The sequence below is a fragment of the Rhinolophus hipposideros genome (assembly GCF_964194185.1).
Source record: "Rhinolophus hipposideros genome assembly, chromosome: 16".
Lineage (NCBI taxonomy): Eukaryota > Metazoa > Chordata > Mammalia > Chiroptera > Rhinolophidae > Rhinolophus > Rhinolophus hipposideros.
Window position 1 is genome coordinate 34,140,382 of NC_138062.1, and position 16,479 is coordinate 34,156,860.

A 16,479-nucleotide genomic window follows, 5' to 3' on the forward strand; every position below is an offset into this window, starting at 1 on the left:
ATTGTCACCCCAATAAACTTTAAAAAAAAAAAGGAACTCAGATGAATGAAGCAGAACATAGGACTATTAAGTTCGGCTCTTATTTTAAGATCTTAAAATTTTCTCAACAGAATCTGGGTTGCTATATAGAATACCTTGATTTTAAAATTTTAAACAAATTTAAATATTTATAAAACATACTGTAGGATCATGTCTTTGGAATATGAAGGCTGCAGTCGCCTTTCCTAAACCAATGGCCAGGTTTATGCCACAAACTTAATCATGATCTCAGTCAGTGTGCCTCAGAAATTGATGGTATTGTCTTTTATCTGGTGTAAATTTGACAGGGATTACCTAAACCCTGAGCTTATATATTTATCCTTTGTATTTGTGTTAGTATCTCAACTCCTGAGAGCACAGAATACTTCTTCATGTATCATTTTAATAAACCTCACATAGCATCTCTACAGAGTGGCTGGGCAGGTCGTTATAGCTAGTTATCACTAGTTACAAACAGTGAGGCGGTACTGGTGAGGAGATCTGCGAAAGTGAGAAAGTCAGAGGAAGACTTGGTTCTGGTAAATAAATAAATAGCTCCCTGCATTTCATTTTGAGCATAAAAAAGACAAAACAATTGAATGGCTCGATGCTCAGATTCCCAGACAAAAGATCATGTGTTCCTGAGGATACAGGTACGTTGACCACACACTTCCAGGATGAAATTTTGTCATATAGCAATGGTTAGTTTTATTATACATATTTCTCTACGGGGCTGATTTGCACGCAAAAAAAGGCTGCTATCATACTCATGTTATAATAATACCATTTTATTTTAAATGACTATGTTCATGTAATACAAAAAGAACACACAATTTGAGACATCTCTTGCTTTCTGCTCCAACCTTTCTGAAATTAATTAAACATCATTTGTTTGCATGGACAAAGGTGACATGACCTTCATTTTATGATTTCTGGCATGTTTGTGAAAGATTTCTGAAAATGCCTCCCTGTTTAGAACAGACACACGTCTGGGTGGCTGAAAAAGAAAGGGAAAATAAAATATTGTTTTAACTTTTTTTTCTGTATTGTTACTTCATAAATTTTATTAACATGATAACCAGAATTATTGCTAATAAAGAGAACTTCTGTTAGTAAGGAACCAGAGAGATCACTATCAAACTATTGTGAATTAAGGACATCCTTAAGAGTAAGTTTTTTAGTTAAATACAATTAACTGAATGTGCCTGGTAAAAACCTCCCTGATATTAAATAGGGTTAAGAACTCAGCATGAGCCATGTTCCAGCTGACATACTATATTTCCATTTAAGCATATGAAGTAGGATAGTTGTGTGACTGACCCTCAAAATTACTATAATTTCTACTTTCTTCCATCATGATGGAAACATGGTAACTCAGCAGGAAAGCCCTCCACATTTTTGATTGCTATGCAGCAGCATACCTTGTAGAAATATTCAGATCAGCACGTTAGAAAAATGACACATTTTCTAAGATGTATTCCCATTTCAAAGTATTCTCTCTGTGATTCATTCCTAAAGGAAAAGATAAAAAACAATAAAGACAACTTAGTATAGAAGTGGACAGCATTTCTGTGAAAATTTAAAAGAAAAGAAAGATCATGTCAAAAAAAACATATTATATTAACCTTCAAGGATCACCTGGCCCCCTGGAGATGGAGCATCCAAACTCTTGCAGTTTTCTGGAGGTATTAAGATTGGGTTTCCTGACCCCCTGAAATTTTCTTCAGAAGGACATCATATGGTGCCTCTAGAATTCCACCCTATCAATTCTTCAAGGAAAAACATAGCATCCTCAGTTGTTCTCCAGAATCAGTATTATCTTAAAATGTGACTATTTTCTTATTAATCTGAACTCACTCTGCTAAGTCTAATGGGAAACATATAACACAGCAAGATGGAATGAGGATTAGAGAGAAAAAGCAAAGATCTTTTGTCAGAAGTGTGATAGTGACAAAGAAAACAAATTGAATGTCAGTTCTTTCTCCAGGTTGTATGTCACCCAGGTGCTTTTATGTATCTACTAACAAAATGAACAATAGAATAGCCCTAAATCCAGAAATGCAACTGAGAATATAGAATTAGTTTATAATTAAGACATGATTAGACTATAGCATGGCTCAGTCATTGGTTTTGAACTCCTAAAATATCACTGTATAAGCATATGCTCAGTTTGCCTATACTTATTATCATTGTCACAATAACTACAATTATCATTGCATCAGCCATATGCATATAAATGTAGATGAGACCTCAACATCACCTTCAATGAGACTTTTCTAGTTTTAGTATTGTTAGAATTTTAAATGGCTTTTATAGTGATAATTTTACACTTTTATTTGAAGAAGATTGTGCTAAACAGTGAAGACAATTGAATATGCAAACTTCATATTTGAAAGGCTCAAACAACGTGTTTTTAGACTGCTTGTCTTACTAGCTGAATTTGTGTTGCAAGCTAATTCAATCTTCAGGAAAATTTAGTAAAAAGGTTAACAGTCATTGTAAGTTATCAAAAATTTAACAAATATTTATCTTCAGAAGTATCACAATTTAAGTAAATTCATGTAAGATGGATCATTGGTAAGTCAGTTGCTTAGAGATAGAGAGTAGAAAATATTTATACCATGTTTCCCTTCTACTATCAATATTTTGATGTTCTTATACTCTTATTCAATCCGCCATCCAACTGATCTGCCAACAAGTATTTATTGAATGCCTGCTCTGACACTGGAAATATACTTGACAGCCAGACAAAATTTCAACTCTCTGGGACCTTACATTCTTATAAAAAGAGACACTCAGTCATTGAACCAATATTAATTGAGCATCTAATATGTGCCTGACATTGTTCTAGGTACTTATGAGTGATTGATACAGAAGATTCATGCCCTTGAGGAGCTTACATAGCTTACATTCTAGAAATGTGATATCAAAAATGAACAATAAACAAGTAAACTATATAACATTATGTTCAATTAGGTCTTTTTACATTAAGTATTATGGTGGGAAAAAATAAGGCAGAGGTGAGTTGAGTCTGGAACACACTAAATTTAGAGTTCCTAAGACTTAGTAGGTAGATAGAGTACCTAGTAGGTAATTGGATTTACTGGGTGAATGAAAATACCTTTCCCACTGGACAATTTCACTTACAAAAATTACTTACACACAGTATTTTATTTCAATATAGAGACCTTTATTTATGTGGGTGAGCAAACATCTTTTCAGGCAGGAGTGTCAATGTTTTTGAATATCCAAACCAGGTTGCTTTTAAACATATTGATTACCTAGCATAAACAGAATTTGTTTACAGTGTTTGTGGGGAGGAGGTTAATCTCCACTTCTTTAAATACCAAATGATAAAATGTCAAGACTTGACAAGTGGAAGAGAAAGCACTTAAAGTGTAAATCTTAAAAGGGTCTCGGACCACGACTTTCACAGCTAATTATTTTAAATACCAGGAAAGACGTTTTCTAAGCTCTTAATTTAGAGTATTTTGTTCAACAAATTGTAGACATGAAAGACAATACATCATTATGTTTTCCTGGTATCTACTCTGTACTTTGAAAATAATTTACTTACTGGAAAGCAACTTTGGTTATTATAATTAGAGCTTACAGTCAAAAAAGTTTTTTTAAAAATTAGAACTAAGTTTAAGACAACCTATTTTATAAAATATAGATATGAGATTTAATAGCATATTATCGTTGAAAAAGATTCTGCATTTGTTTATGATACAAAACAGAAATCTATGTAGTATTTATCATTTCTGTGTGAATGATGTCAACTGCACAACAATGCAATTTATTCTACTTTACTGACTTTGGTGTATGGAAAACTATAAGTGAAGGAGATATTTTATATTAATAATAAGTAGAGTTGCCAAGGAGGAAAAATACAACAAAATATTTTTCTTTTATAATCAGGGTTACTCTTTTATCTATATGCTTTAACAACAGATATACAAGACATATTGTATAATCTGAGATACTATTTCTGATTGCATAGTGACCTAATCTATACATTTGACTTGGGCTAAACTCTAACACATGTCTTTCTACCGTCCCAAATATCTGTAATAGATAGGAAATTTCTGATTCTTTAGGGAAGCAAAAAATTAGTGGTTACGAGTACACATTTCAATGTTTCCCTTTCTTAATGTATAAAATGGGAACAATAAAACTTACAGTCATATACTTTTAAGATGAGGACAAGATTTACTTGTAAAACATCCATTATACTACATAGCGCACAGTGACTGCATCAATATATATTCAATTGATTGAGGATTTAACTGCATTTTCATGTTTAATATAGTTTAACAATAATAGGTTTTTAAGCTAATACTTTGTCAAACACAATCAACTATTACAGGATAACAATTTGTAAAAATTGGCAACCCTATGTACCTGGAAAAATAGATCACTTCATTTAGTCTTGAACATTCTGGCTTTCCAACTGTTATAGATACTCAGACTTTTCAAATATTTTCTAATATAATGACTCTAGAAATGCATTGTAAAAAAACATGACCATAAACAATTTCTGTTTTCAGTTCATCTGTAAAAAGTTCGACAGTTGTCAGTCTTGCCTTTACAACAAAAATAAAGCTGAACACACTGAAAAATCTACCACTTTTCTTGGATGCATCAGAGAACTGAATGAGGTTGCATGGGAAACCATCACCCAGAAATCTAGAGACAGGGAAATCCAGAGTCACAGCTAAGTTCTATTTACTTGGAGCAAAAGCTGCAAGAGCCATAAATGCAATAATTAAGTGTGAATCATGATGAATTGATGTAAGCTAAGGATGAACTAGACTGAAAATCAGAAACTGCTGGGGCTGCAGTCCTAGGAAATCTCCATCATTTCCTGGGTTTTACCTCCAGGAACCATAGTAGATCATCATGGTGAAGACCGAAGAAGATCCCCCTCCTGATTCTTCTGTCAGGGGGAGAGGAAAATAAACTGTAAAACATGCCTGCAGTATTCTCCATAACAAATGACAGCTCTCCAGAAGAAAGACTTTACCAGTGCCTTATCCAACTCCAGGAAAGGATATTTCCCTGAGGATTCCAGTCTACTCCAGTTTTCCTGGATCACCTAAGGGGGCAGGAGGAACCTAAGAAACCCTTGTGAAGGTTATATTCCAGGAAAAGGCCCAGAAAAAGACTGGGATTTAATCTTAATAATAGGACACTTCCCCTCCCCCATACCTTATCCTAACACAATCAGGGCAGATATATAATAGTGCGTTAGAATTGAAAGACACAGGTTCTATCTGGAGAGTTCTTAGAGAAGCCCCAAAACAGAAAGGAGACCAAGACAGGAGCACTACAGGAACTTGAGGTTTCTGGCATGTACAGCTACGGTAAACATTAAATATGGCTCAGCTCCTACCAGATTATCACAAACCTTAGAGTCAAGGCCTATTTATCAGTTCTTATTACCTAATACATCATGTATGGCTTTCAACAACAACAACAACAAAAATTTGCAAGGCATGCTGAAATATAAAACAAAAATAACAAGAACAAAAACGTTTCACCACAGTCTGAAGTGACAAAGCAAACATTAGAGCAAAATTCAGATATAACATAGATTTTGGAATTTATCACACAGTAAATTTAAAATAACTATAATGATCATCCTTAGGATTCCAATGGAAAAACTAGACAATATACCAAAATATATGAGAAATGTAAACAAACCTTGAAGCTCTGAGAAAGAATCAATGCTAGAAATCAAACAGATTACTAGAACTGACAATTGTTTTTGAACATCATCAATAGAGAGGACAGGGTCAAAAAAGAAGAGTCAGTAAGCCTAACGATATACCAATAGAAATTTCCCAAACTGAAATTCAGAGAAAAATAATTTTAAATAAAGGAACATCCAAGAACTGTCAGAGAAGAGATATTTGAATTAACAATTACTAACAATTTTCCAAAATTAATGACAGACACCAAATCAAAGATCCAAGATGCAAAGAGAATAATAAGCAGGACAAATAGCAAAAACAAAACAAAACGAAACAACTTTCTACACCTAGCCATATCATATTCAAACTTCAGAAAACCAAAGATAAAGAAAAAATCTTGAAAGAAGCCAGAGCAAGAGTGAGTGTTAAGGGTTGACACCCAATTCCAATGTGTAGGAGTCTTTCCCCATATCATCAAGCGATTATCTTACACAAGTTGTGTGTCTTACAATTCAATTCAATTCTGACATTATCTACCTGGAGATATCATAAGATTCCGCAGGTTAAAAGCTCAGTCTTACCGGACTGCCATTCCCTTCAGATGCCAGTTGCAAGCTCAGGTGTTTGTCACTGACTGGCTATAAATCAGAGGTTCCCATAACCACCTCCTTAGGTTTGATTAATTTGCTTGAGTGGCTCGCAGAACTCAGGAAACCCCTTTCTTTACTCACTAGGTAACACATTTATTACAAAAGATATTAAAGTATTTAACAAAACAGCAAGATGAAGAGATACATAGGGTGGAGTCCCAAACAAAGGAGCTTCTATTTCTGTGGACTTTGGAAAGCCCGGCATAGTGTCAGGTGGGAACATTGTGGTTCACGGCCCTGGAAGCGCTAAGAATTTATGGAGGCTCCATTGCATACATAGGCATGACTGATTAAAAATTTGGCCATTAGTGATTGATTCAATGTCCAACCCCTTTCCCTTCTTGGTAAATCAGGGAAAGAGACTGAAGTTTCCAACCTTCTATTCATGGTTTGTTTCCCAGGCATCCAGTCCCCATCTTTAGAGGATTTCTAGAAGTCACCTCACTAACATAAACTCAGTGGTTAAAGGTGGATAGTTATAAATACCAAGACGCCCATTTTACCTTTATGGCTTTGAAATGATTTTAGGAACTGAGGACAGGGGACCACCTTTTATAACAACCTTTTATAACAATAAGATGTTCCTATTTCTCTTATTACTAAGGAAGTCCCAAGGGGTTTGGGAGCTAGAAGTCAGGAACTGATGATGAACCAATGGATGAAAACCAAATATATACCAGATACATATTTTTTGGTCTTTTGAATGACCAAACATGTTTCTTATAAATCACAATATCATTATGGTGACTGGCAACATCTTACCTATAGAGGAAAAAGGATATGACTTTTAGAGGACTGTTTGTCAGAAACTATAGTTAAAAAAAAAAAAAAAAAAAGGAAAGGGAAAAAAAGAAAAAGAAAGAAAACAAATAACAGGCCAAAATGGAGTCTCCAACCAAAACTTAACTAACCGTGAAAAGGAAAATCACAGGGCCAGAATGGCATCAGTTGTGCTAAAGCCCATGATATCGAACCTAGATTTAATATCTGACTTAATTACTGTTTCAACCTCTCCCCAAATCATACTCTTAATCAACCAGTTTGGAATTTTCTGGTTAACACCGGTGATACCTCATTGATATCTATCATGTCCTCCCACTCCATCCCCCATAAAAAGCAGAGATAATCTGCATGATAAAAACTCTTACCCTTCTTTCCTCCTCCAAAAGAAGTTGTCTTGATCTAAAATAATCCTTTTCTTTTGTTAATAGCTTGCCCCTCCCTTCTTCCTATAAAAATCTTCCATTTTGCACAGTCCCTCAGGGACTCCATCTAGTTTCTAGATGGGATGCTGCTTGATTCATGTATTGTTTAATAAAGCCAATTATATCTTGAAATTTACTCTGTTGAATTGTGTTTTTAACATCATGAAAGGAAGAAGGGAGCGGAGTGAAATGCTAAAAGTGTTGAAAGAGAAAAGGTCCACCAAAATATAATTCAATATCCAGTGAAATTACTTTTCAGAAATAAAGGAGAAATAATAACATTTCCAGACAAACAAAAACAGGGAATTCATTGCCAGCACAACTGCCAAGCAAGACATATTAAAAGAAGTTCTTCAGAGAGAAGGAAAATGATATAGTTCAGAAACTTGGTTTTACATTCCAAGAAAGAAAGATCATCAATAGGAATAAATAAGGATAATAAAAAACCCTATTTTTTTTCAAAATTGATCTAAAATACAATGGTTTGTTTAAAATAATAGCAATGTATTGGCTGAATATAGCATGTAGACAAACACAATACATAAGAGCAATATCATAAAAGAAAAGAGGGAAGACTTGGGAATAGTGTGTTACAAGGATCCCATAGTACATACAAATCAGTCTACTGTCATTTAAAGTTGGACATGAATTAAAAATTAATAATGCAAACTGTAGGACAACTAATACAAATGTAAAAAGAAGCAGAATTCATATCTAAGAGAAGAAACAAGTGACATCATATAAAATAATACATTAAAACTATAGAAGGGTAGAAAGAGAAGGGGCAAAAAGAAACAAAAAGTGCAACAGATAGAAAACAGCTACAAACCCAGTAAACATTTCTACGATCACTTTAAATATGAATGGTCTGAACACACCAATTAAATGACGGAGGTTGTTAGAGTAGGGAATCTCTGTACCTTCCTGTCACTTTTGCTGTGAACCTAAAACTACCCTAAAAGAACAAGTCCTATGAATGAATGAATGAATGAATGAATGAATGAATGGATAAGTAAACCAACCAACCAACCACTTAAACAAACAAAAATCAACAACAAATACCCACGATGATGGAGATAATACAAAAAGGACAAGAGAACCAAGTCAAAGAGCTCCCCCAAAGCCAAAGCTGGAACTATTCTAACAACAAAATAAAGATTATATTAGATTATAACACAATTCATTAAGTCAATGTTCAGGAGACCATACTAACATAAATAAATATTTGAATAAGTAAGTAACTGGAAAGAGACAAAAATTACATATAAAATAATTTCAAATAATTTATGTAGCCATCCCACCCTTCAGTAGGTGGAACATAACTCTCCATCCCTTAGGTACTGACAGTGACTCTGTTCCAAAGAATACAGTTTGAAGGGGGGGCAGGCACTGGAGGTAAGAATTTTACAGTTGAGAAGACTGACAAATAAGGTAAGGTCTTAGCCAGATGATCAAGGTCAACATCAATATTGATAAGCCATGGTACTATTATGTACCCTTGATATGAGGTCATGAAAATAGCACTTTACCACAGTGGTTTTCCTTCCCCAAATCTATAACCCCAGTCTATTCAAGAGAGAAACAGCAGATAGATCTCAATATAGGGACATTTTACAAAATACCTAACCAGTACTCCTCAAATTTGTCAAGGTATTAATAACAAGAGATGTATGAGAAATTGTCACAGATAGCGGATCCTAAGGAGACCTGATGACTAAAGGTAATGTCGTATTCTAGAACACACGCTGGATTAGCAAGAAGGCATTAGGTAAAAATTAAGGAGATACTAATACAGTATGGACTTCAGTTAACAATGCGTCAATACTGCTTCATTAATTGTAACAAATGAATCCTGCTAATGTAAGATGTGAATAATAGGAGAACCTGTGTTCTGGGTTGGTAAGAACTCTCTGTACACTCTTGGCAATATTTCTGCAAATGTAAAACTGTTATAAAAATAGAGTTTCTTAAAAAATGGCCATAGTTTCTTTAGCAATAATTTTGGTGTTTTAATGATATTTATACTTTTTAATATTATTACATCTATCCATATGCTGAGGTGCATACTTGTCTTTTCAATTCACATCAGTGTTGTCACATTTTTTATTCTTTACTATGATGTATATTCACATAATTAATAACTATGAGGTAAATAATGGGGAATGAGGGCCCTCATTTTCTCTGTGTAGCGCTAGTTTGCATTTAGATGATGATAAAACTATTCATTTTAATTATTTTTTATTTACTTACTTGTGTTGATATCATTTAAAATTCTAATGCACCAAGGAGCCTTTTGCCAGGTTGACCGGGAAACATAAATCCATTCAACAAAATGAATTTGTGGAAGGGCAAATATAAATTTCAATGAAATGAAAATTAAACAAGCTGTAACTTCTATTTATTAAACCTGGGAATGTAAATGAATCAGTCTTACGAATGTAATTCCTTATTTTGATCTTGTTATTATGCCTATAAAAAAAGAGAGTGAAGTACATTTATTTCATAGAGTTGCAATTATGGTCATATGGTAAAAGATTGAAGGGTGATGTCAGTTTGTCCTTCTATGTACATACTTGTTATAAATCAATAAAATGTAGCATTAAAATGAATAGAGACATTATTTTTTAAATGTTTGTTTTTCTAGGAGTACTCCATTTCTTTGACCAATGATCTTGGGTCCTCTTTCTTAGAAAGATAGTCAGAATGCATAGTTTTTCAAATAGAGTCTCTTAAATTATATCACACTGATGCTTTTGGAAGGAATAAATAAGATCAATCTCTCAATAGATTAATGTACCACATGTATACACTGAGTTTGTGATGGATAATTTCCAGAATGCTGAAAACATCTCAGTTAACATTGTGAGAAATTGCTTAGATCAGAATTTATCTCTGCAATTTTGCTGCATGTAAGATTCTGAGGTTCTTTGTGAATTTTGAGACATGCATAAGGAAGTGAAATCAATTCAGAAACTTGAGCAAATATTCTTTGTAATTAGACATCCTTGTAATACAGCCTTTTAATAGACTATAGTAGAATCTCCTCCCCACCAAAAAAAAATACAGAAAAAAAGAATTTGAGAATTCTGTAGTCTAACCTTCCTCAAGTATTTTGAGCAATTACTTATGCTTGCAAAAACCCTTTCCTTTTGTGTCCTCTTATAATTTTCATCCAATGTTAAAATAATAAATCAGTTCTTTCATATAACAACTCTTACATTATTTGAATGTAATGGTTCTTCAGTTCCTCATTCAAACACGGTTATTAGAGACTTTTATCATCCTTCTCAGTCTCCCTGTGTTAACAACCATCCTCAATCATCATGTGCAGATAGAGTTTAACCAAACCAGGAAAAGACAATTTTACTCTCTTGTTCTGGAAGCAATATGTCTATCAAAGCAGTCACCCAAAACACTCATCTACAATATCTGTTTCACCTTTAAATATATAATTCTGTTTTGTTGTCTTATAGATGACATAATTCACAAAGCTTTCCAGCTTTGTGGAGTACAAACAATATACCATCAAAATTTTCATCACGTTCTTCAGAAAAATACCAAATGGTGCAAATGTGAGAAGGCCCCTTCAGCAGATTTGGCTCTATTGAAATTCAGACATGACTTGTTTAGTGATACTTTTGTAATGTTTCCTGGTTCACAATGAAATGGTTTTGTTTCATTTAGTTATACTTTAGGAACTCAGTATTTTAGTAATGCATTAATTATACATCTATTTTTTGCATTCCAAAAATTCTAGTTCTGCTAGTAATTCTAAAATTTCACAGTTAGAATAATAATTGATTTACCAAATTAATTAAAAGTTAAAAGAAAGAAAAATAATACAAAGGAATGTTTTTAATAACCTTAAACTTACTGGGGAAAGAAGTATCATAATGAGATCAGAATCCTATGACAACTTGACTTCCAACATGCACAGGTCAGGGGTCCAACTTTATAGTGCTCTTGACTTCACTGCATGACCTCCAAAAGGTATTAGTAGGGATTCCATAAAGAACTAAACTGTCATAATTCAACTGTGTAATTACAGCCTCCCACTAATACTTGGTTTCTCACTAGTTTCTTTCATTCACTTAAGCAGTGATTTTCCCCTTTGATAATTGGAGAAAGCTCTTAACAAGCATAGCAAGAAGGAACAATTCTATAAATAATATGTAATGAATATGTATTCTAAAACACAGTGAATTTTAAAAGAAAACACCATAGTTTAGGAAAAGTCATCAGAAAAGTAATGTGTATCATGCATTTACCATGTGCCCAGCCCTATTACAAGGGCTTTACATTAATTTATTTCATCTTTAAAAACTCTGTTAGAGAGAACATGACTATTATCCTCTTTTTTATTTGAGAAACGTATGCACAGATAACTCAAATAAGTGTTCAAGGTTACACAGCTACTAACAGGCAGAGCTGGAGTTTATATACCACTAGTCTGGTTCCAGAGCCTGGTTTTAATGACTACATAACACAGCTTTTTGGAAACAGGTGTTGTGTTGGCTCTGGCCATAGGTTTATTTAGGAAAGAGAAGCATAGGTTTAACCTCATCAGAAAAGGCTGCCCAAACTGGGATTCAAATTTAGCATTTCCAAACAGAACTCTGGCAGCTTTTTCCACTTGCTGGAATCAGTTTCTTCTTGCTTTTTCAGAAAAGGGCAGTGCCATCCCTCCAGCGCCTTCACTGTCTCTCCTGACAATGATAAAGCCATCCCCAATTGGTTTTCCAGTGTTCCCTCTCATCCTTCGATAATCTATTCTCCACAAAGATCCAAAGTAGTCTTTTTAAAACATAACTCAAGTCATGCACTTTTTACTTAAAGCCACTTAGTGAATTAATTCATTACATTTAGAATGAAATCCAACGTGCTTACCAAAGTTTAGGAGACCTTATGTGATTTGGCTTTGCCCACCCCTATGACCTAACTTTGGAGGACTCTACCACTTATTAAAGTGTGTTTTGTCTTCTCTGACATATATTCTGTTTCACAAACATACAACATTCCTCCTAGTTTCAGGAATCTTTGGATCTGCTATCCGTCTGCCTGGAATGTTTCTTTCCCAAATGTTCACATGCCTGGCTCTTTCTCATAATTCAGGTCTCATTTCAAATGTCACTTATTCAAAAATGCCTACCTTACAACCTGTCTTCTCTAGAGTAGCCTCCCTCAATTATTACCTATCATATCACTCTTCATCTATCACCTGTCACTAGGTGAAATAGCTCATCTTCCTGGTATTAACAAGGTATGAACAATGCAAACTACTGATAGAGTTATAAAGGTAACATACATACCCTCTCAGCAAGGATTGCTGTGAACACTCGTCATAAGGGAATATGTTTTATCGTTAAATACCTTGAGCATCTGGGGAACACCTAATTTTGTTTTTTCCTCACTGTGTCCTCCTTTCATTACATTCTGTGAGCTCCTACTATCTCTCTTCCCCACATCATTTGGATAGTTCTTTTCTGATTATCATTGTTGACAAGCTGAACAAATGTAACTGTCCTTGTGGAGGCCGAGAGTATTTACAAGGACTTGTCCAGGCAGAATTAGAACGTGCTTCTGCTGAGATCCAGTTGGCAAGACAAAGGGTGCTTAAATGTTCTCTTATTAGAAATTCAGTTCATTTTTTTTTTTCCTCTTTATGTAAGAAGTCTCCAAACGCTTTTTTCTTGTTCTGGAAATACCACTTATAGCCCGATCTATGTAGATGGGAAACGAAAGCACATTTTCATCTATCTTATAAGTTTACTCCATTAATGGTAGACATGGTGAGGTGCAAAAGCAGTGAGATGTAGAGCTGCTGAGAGCTCCTAAGGAGATACAAAGAGATCTCTGGAACAAAGACGGCGACGAAAAGAACAAACATTTAGAAGCAGAGGAGCTTCTTTGGTAATATTGCCTAAGCCCTTCAGATGTACTTCTGAATTTGGGAGTAGGACTGAAAGTGGGAAGAGATAAGAAACAAAGACTGAGAGTCTTCCCTTTGTTAGAATGATCCTCTGACCCAGCTTCAATATCTTCAATCTCACAATACTGCGTACATTACCAAGATGTCACTCTGTGAGTTGGGTTAGTCCCTGCCATCCTTTAAGTCACCTAGGACATCAAAAGGCCATAACTATCCCCCCAAAAATGGGCTCTAGCACAAGCCTCAGTTTATGTAAAATCCATCTTTGTTTCCACATTACTACGTATCACATTACTAGCTAAAGCCCTCATCTGGTAACTTTTCTATACTGTGTCTGCTATTACGTAATTTTCCTGATTAATGTTTCACAGCCTCATTTTTTAAAATTGACTTTATTATTTATGCATTCATTTATCCATTCATCAAGCATGTATAATATGTTATGCTTTATATTTGTTACTGAAGATACAAGAATTAATATAATTTGTGAGCTTAAGGAGCTCAATTCTAATGTTAGAGAAGGCATTAAGTCAGCAACGTAGAGTATCTAGGGACTCTTAATAGTTGGATGTGTGATTTGGGGGTTGGGAAAGAACATATCTTAATTTTTGGAGAACTGAAAATTATCATTTCCATCAAGAATAAATGTAAGCCATAAACTACAGAATTAGTAGAACTTGAAACTTTTTCATTAATAGAAATTGCAAATATTTTTATTTCACATTACAGTAGATGAAGCTATGTTGAAATATTCCTTGCTCATCTCTTCTTTAAATTACAGTAGTTGCGAAACACATCCCTAGATCTTGGTATTTAATGAGTTAGTAAAGGAGCACAATAATTACTACATCACAAAGTTGATTTTTAAAAATATTTTGGTAACTGGATTTTAATACGTTTGTTTCCCTTTGTAATTTTATGTATCTTATGATATACATTTAAAAACATTATTCTCAAAAGGGTCCAGAAGTTTTACCAGACCACCATGTCTCTGTCTAAGATCCCCTGGTCTAAGGTGACAATATAATATACCATCCCAACTAAGGAACTTTTTAAAATGAGGGGATAGTAATAATTATATGCTTAATAATAATTATCAATTAACAGTATAAATATTAATATTTATTGAATAGCTGAGACTACTAAGATATTTTTGGAGTTTACCTAGTTCATGTCAAAATAAGCAATAATAATAATATCAATAAAAACATGGTTACCAACCAATAAACATGAACAATCAGAAATAGTCACACATGTGAACTGAGGGAGACCACTGCAATTTCTGCATGTAGCCTCCTATGTGTCCATCCCCTGAGATTTGTCAGGTTGGATCAATGTGTCAACACATATTTAATTGTAAACCAAAGAATCTTTACCACGCCCTGCACAGTGTAACAAACCAACCTTCAGTAATTACAATAGTACAATTAAAAAAAAAAAGGATTACTACATAAACTTACATTTTTTGTATTTTTTTATTTTGATCCTTTTTAGATCTATATTTCAGGACAGGCATATCATACATTATATAGAAAAAAACAGTAAACTTCACAATTTGTAAACTCTAATTATATAAAGTTTTATGTAATTTTTGATAGAGAGAGGCATATATTGCAGAATTAATTTAAAAAAAAGAAAAGAAATCTCTGTCAAGGTGCTAAATAATTTAAAAAGTTTCCCAGAAAAAAGAGTATATATTTTTTGAATTACAGGTGTGGGGGTCAAATGCCAACAATGCCACATATTAGCTGTAAGGTCTTGGGGAAAATTTGTACTTGATTCCTTCCTGCCTACCCCAGAAAGCAGCAAAGAGAAAAGACAACCAAAGAAACAAAAACTCATAGACACAGACAACAGTTCAGTGGTTACCAGAGGGTAAGGAGAGACGGGAGGAAGTAGAAGAGGGTGAAGGGGAACAAATATATGTACTGGAAGGAGAACTGACTCTGGGTGGTGAACACACAATATGATATATAGATGACGTATTACAGAATTGAACACCTGAAACCTATGTAATTTTACCCACCATTGCCTCCCCAATAAATTTTAATTAAAACAATAAAAAATAAATAAAAATGGAGGAATGGTTGGGAGGATTAAATTACAAAGTGTAGAAAAATTCCTTAGAATTCTGTCCAATTTTTATAAGATTGATATCCTATTACAAGGGTATCATAATTTCTTAATTTCTCTAATATTTAAACACACACACACACACACACACACACACACACCATTATTTCTTGGTTCTTGCTCAAAACCTTAGAGATGGCTTCATTTTTATCTCCTCTGCCAAATTTATGAAGCACTTACACCTCTTCCTTGACAAAGCTTTCAGAATCTTCCCTTTTTGTGCATTTCCCCAACGGTGACTCAAATATAAGTGCTCATATCTCACAAATTATTGCAAACAGTTCCCAGTGTATCTTCTCCCACGACATTATCTCTAACATAACTACATATCCGTATTTTGGTATTCTTATTATATCATTTAAAAAAAAAGGTATTGCCCCTATTCTTTATCACAAATTGATGCTATTCAAATCTTAACACCAATTTCACTTATTTCTCATCTAGTCAAACTTATAAATTTTAATGTTGAAAGACTATATTGCCAAACTCTGCACAGAACTTTTTTCTGTTTGTATTCCCTACCATTTATAATTTAATTCCATTTAAACATATCATTTTCCTCTCAGCCCAGTTTTGATTTTGTTGTCTATGAAAACTAAAGTATTTTCCAATTGGCCTACTCAAATCACTTTCACGCAAAACACACCAGTTTTTATGCAAACATTTTTACAAGATACGTGTGTATGGTTGATGACATTATGTAAAACTTAATATTTGTGATATATGCATCAAGAAAATGGGTTGATTTGGCTAAATAAGCCCCCTTAGATTCTATTGGCACTGCTTTTGTGCAATTCAAGGACATGGCCACTAGATGGTAATCAGAGACCACATTGACTTCACAATTA

At 33.9% G+C, this 16,479-nt stretch overlaps 1 protein-coding gene across 2 annotated transcripts in view; it reads right to left on the reverse strand.

The window, feature by feature from the left end:
• The window catches only part of GALNTL6 (polypeptide N-acetylgalactosaminyltransferase like 6), a 964,301-nt gene that overhangs the window by 636,317 nt on the left and 311,505 nt on the right, over window positions 1-16,479 (reverse strand). Inside the window, exon 2 of one of the 2 annotated variants that reach the window (XM_081077651.1) lies at window positions 1,440-1,530. The exons of the other annotated variant lie outside the window; for it this stretch is intronic. The gene's annotated coding sequence lies outside the window, so the exon portion shown is untranslated. The remainder of the gene's footprint in view (window positions 1-1,439; window positions 1,531-16,479) is intronic. 2 annotated transcript variants of the gene reach the window in all.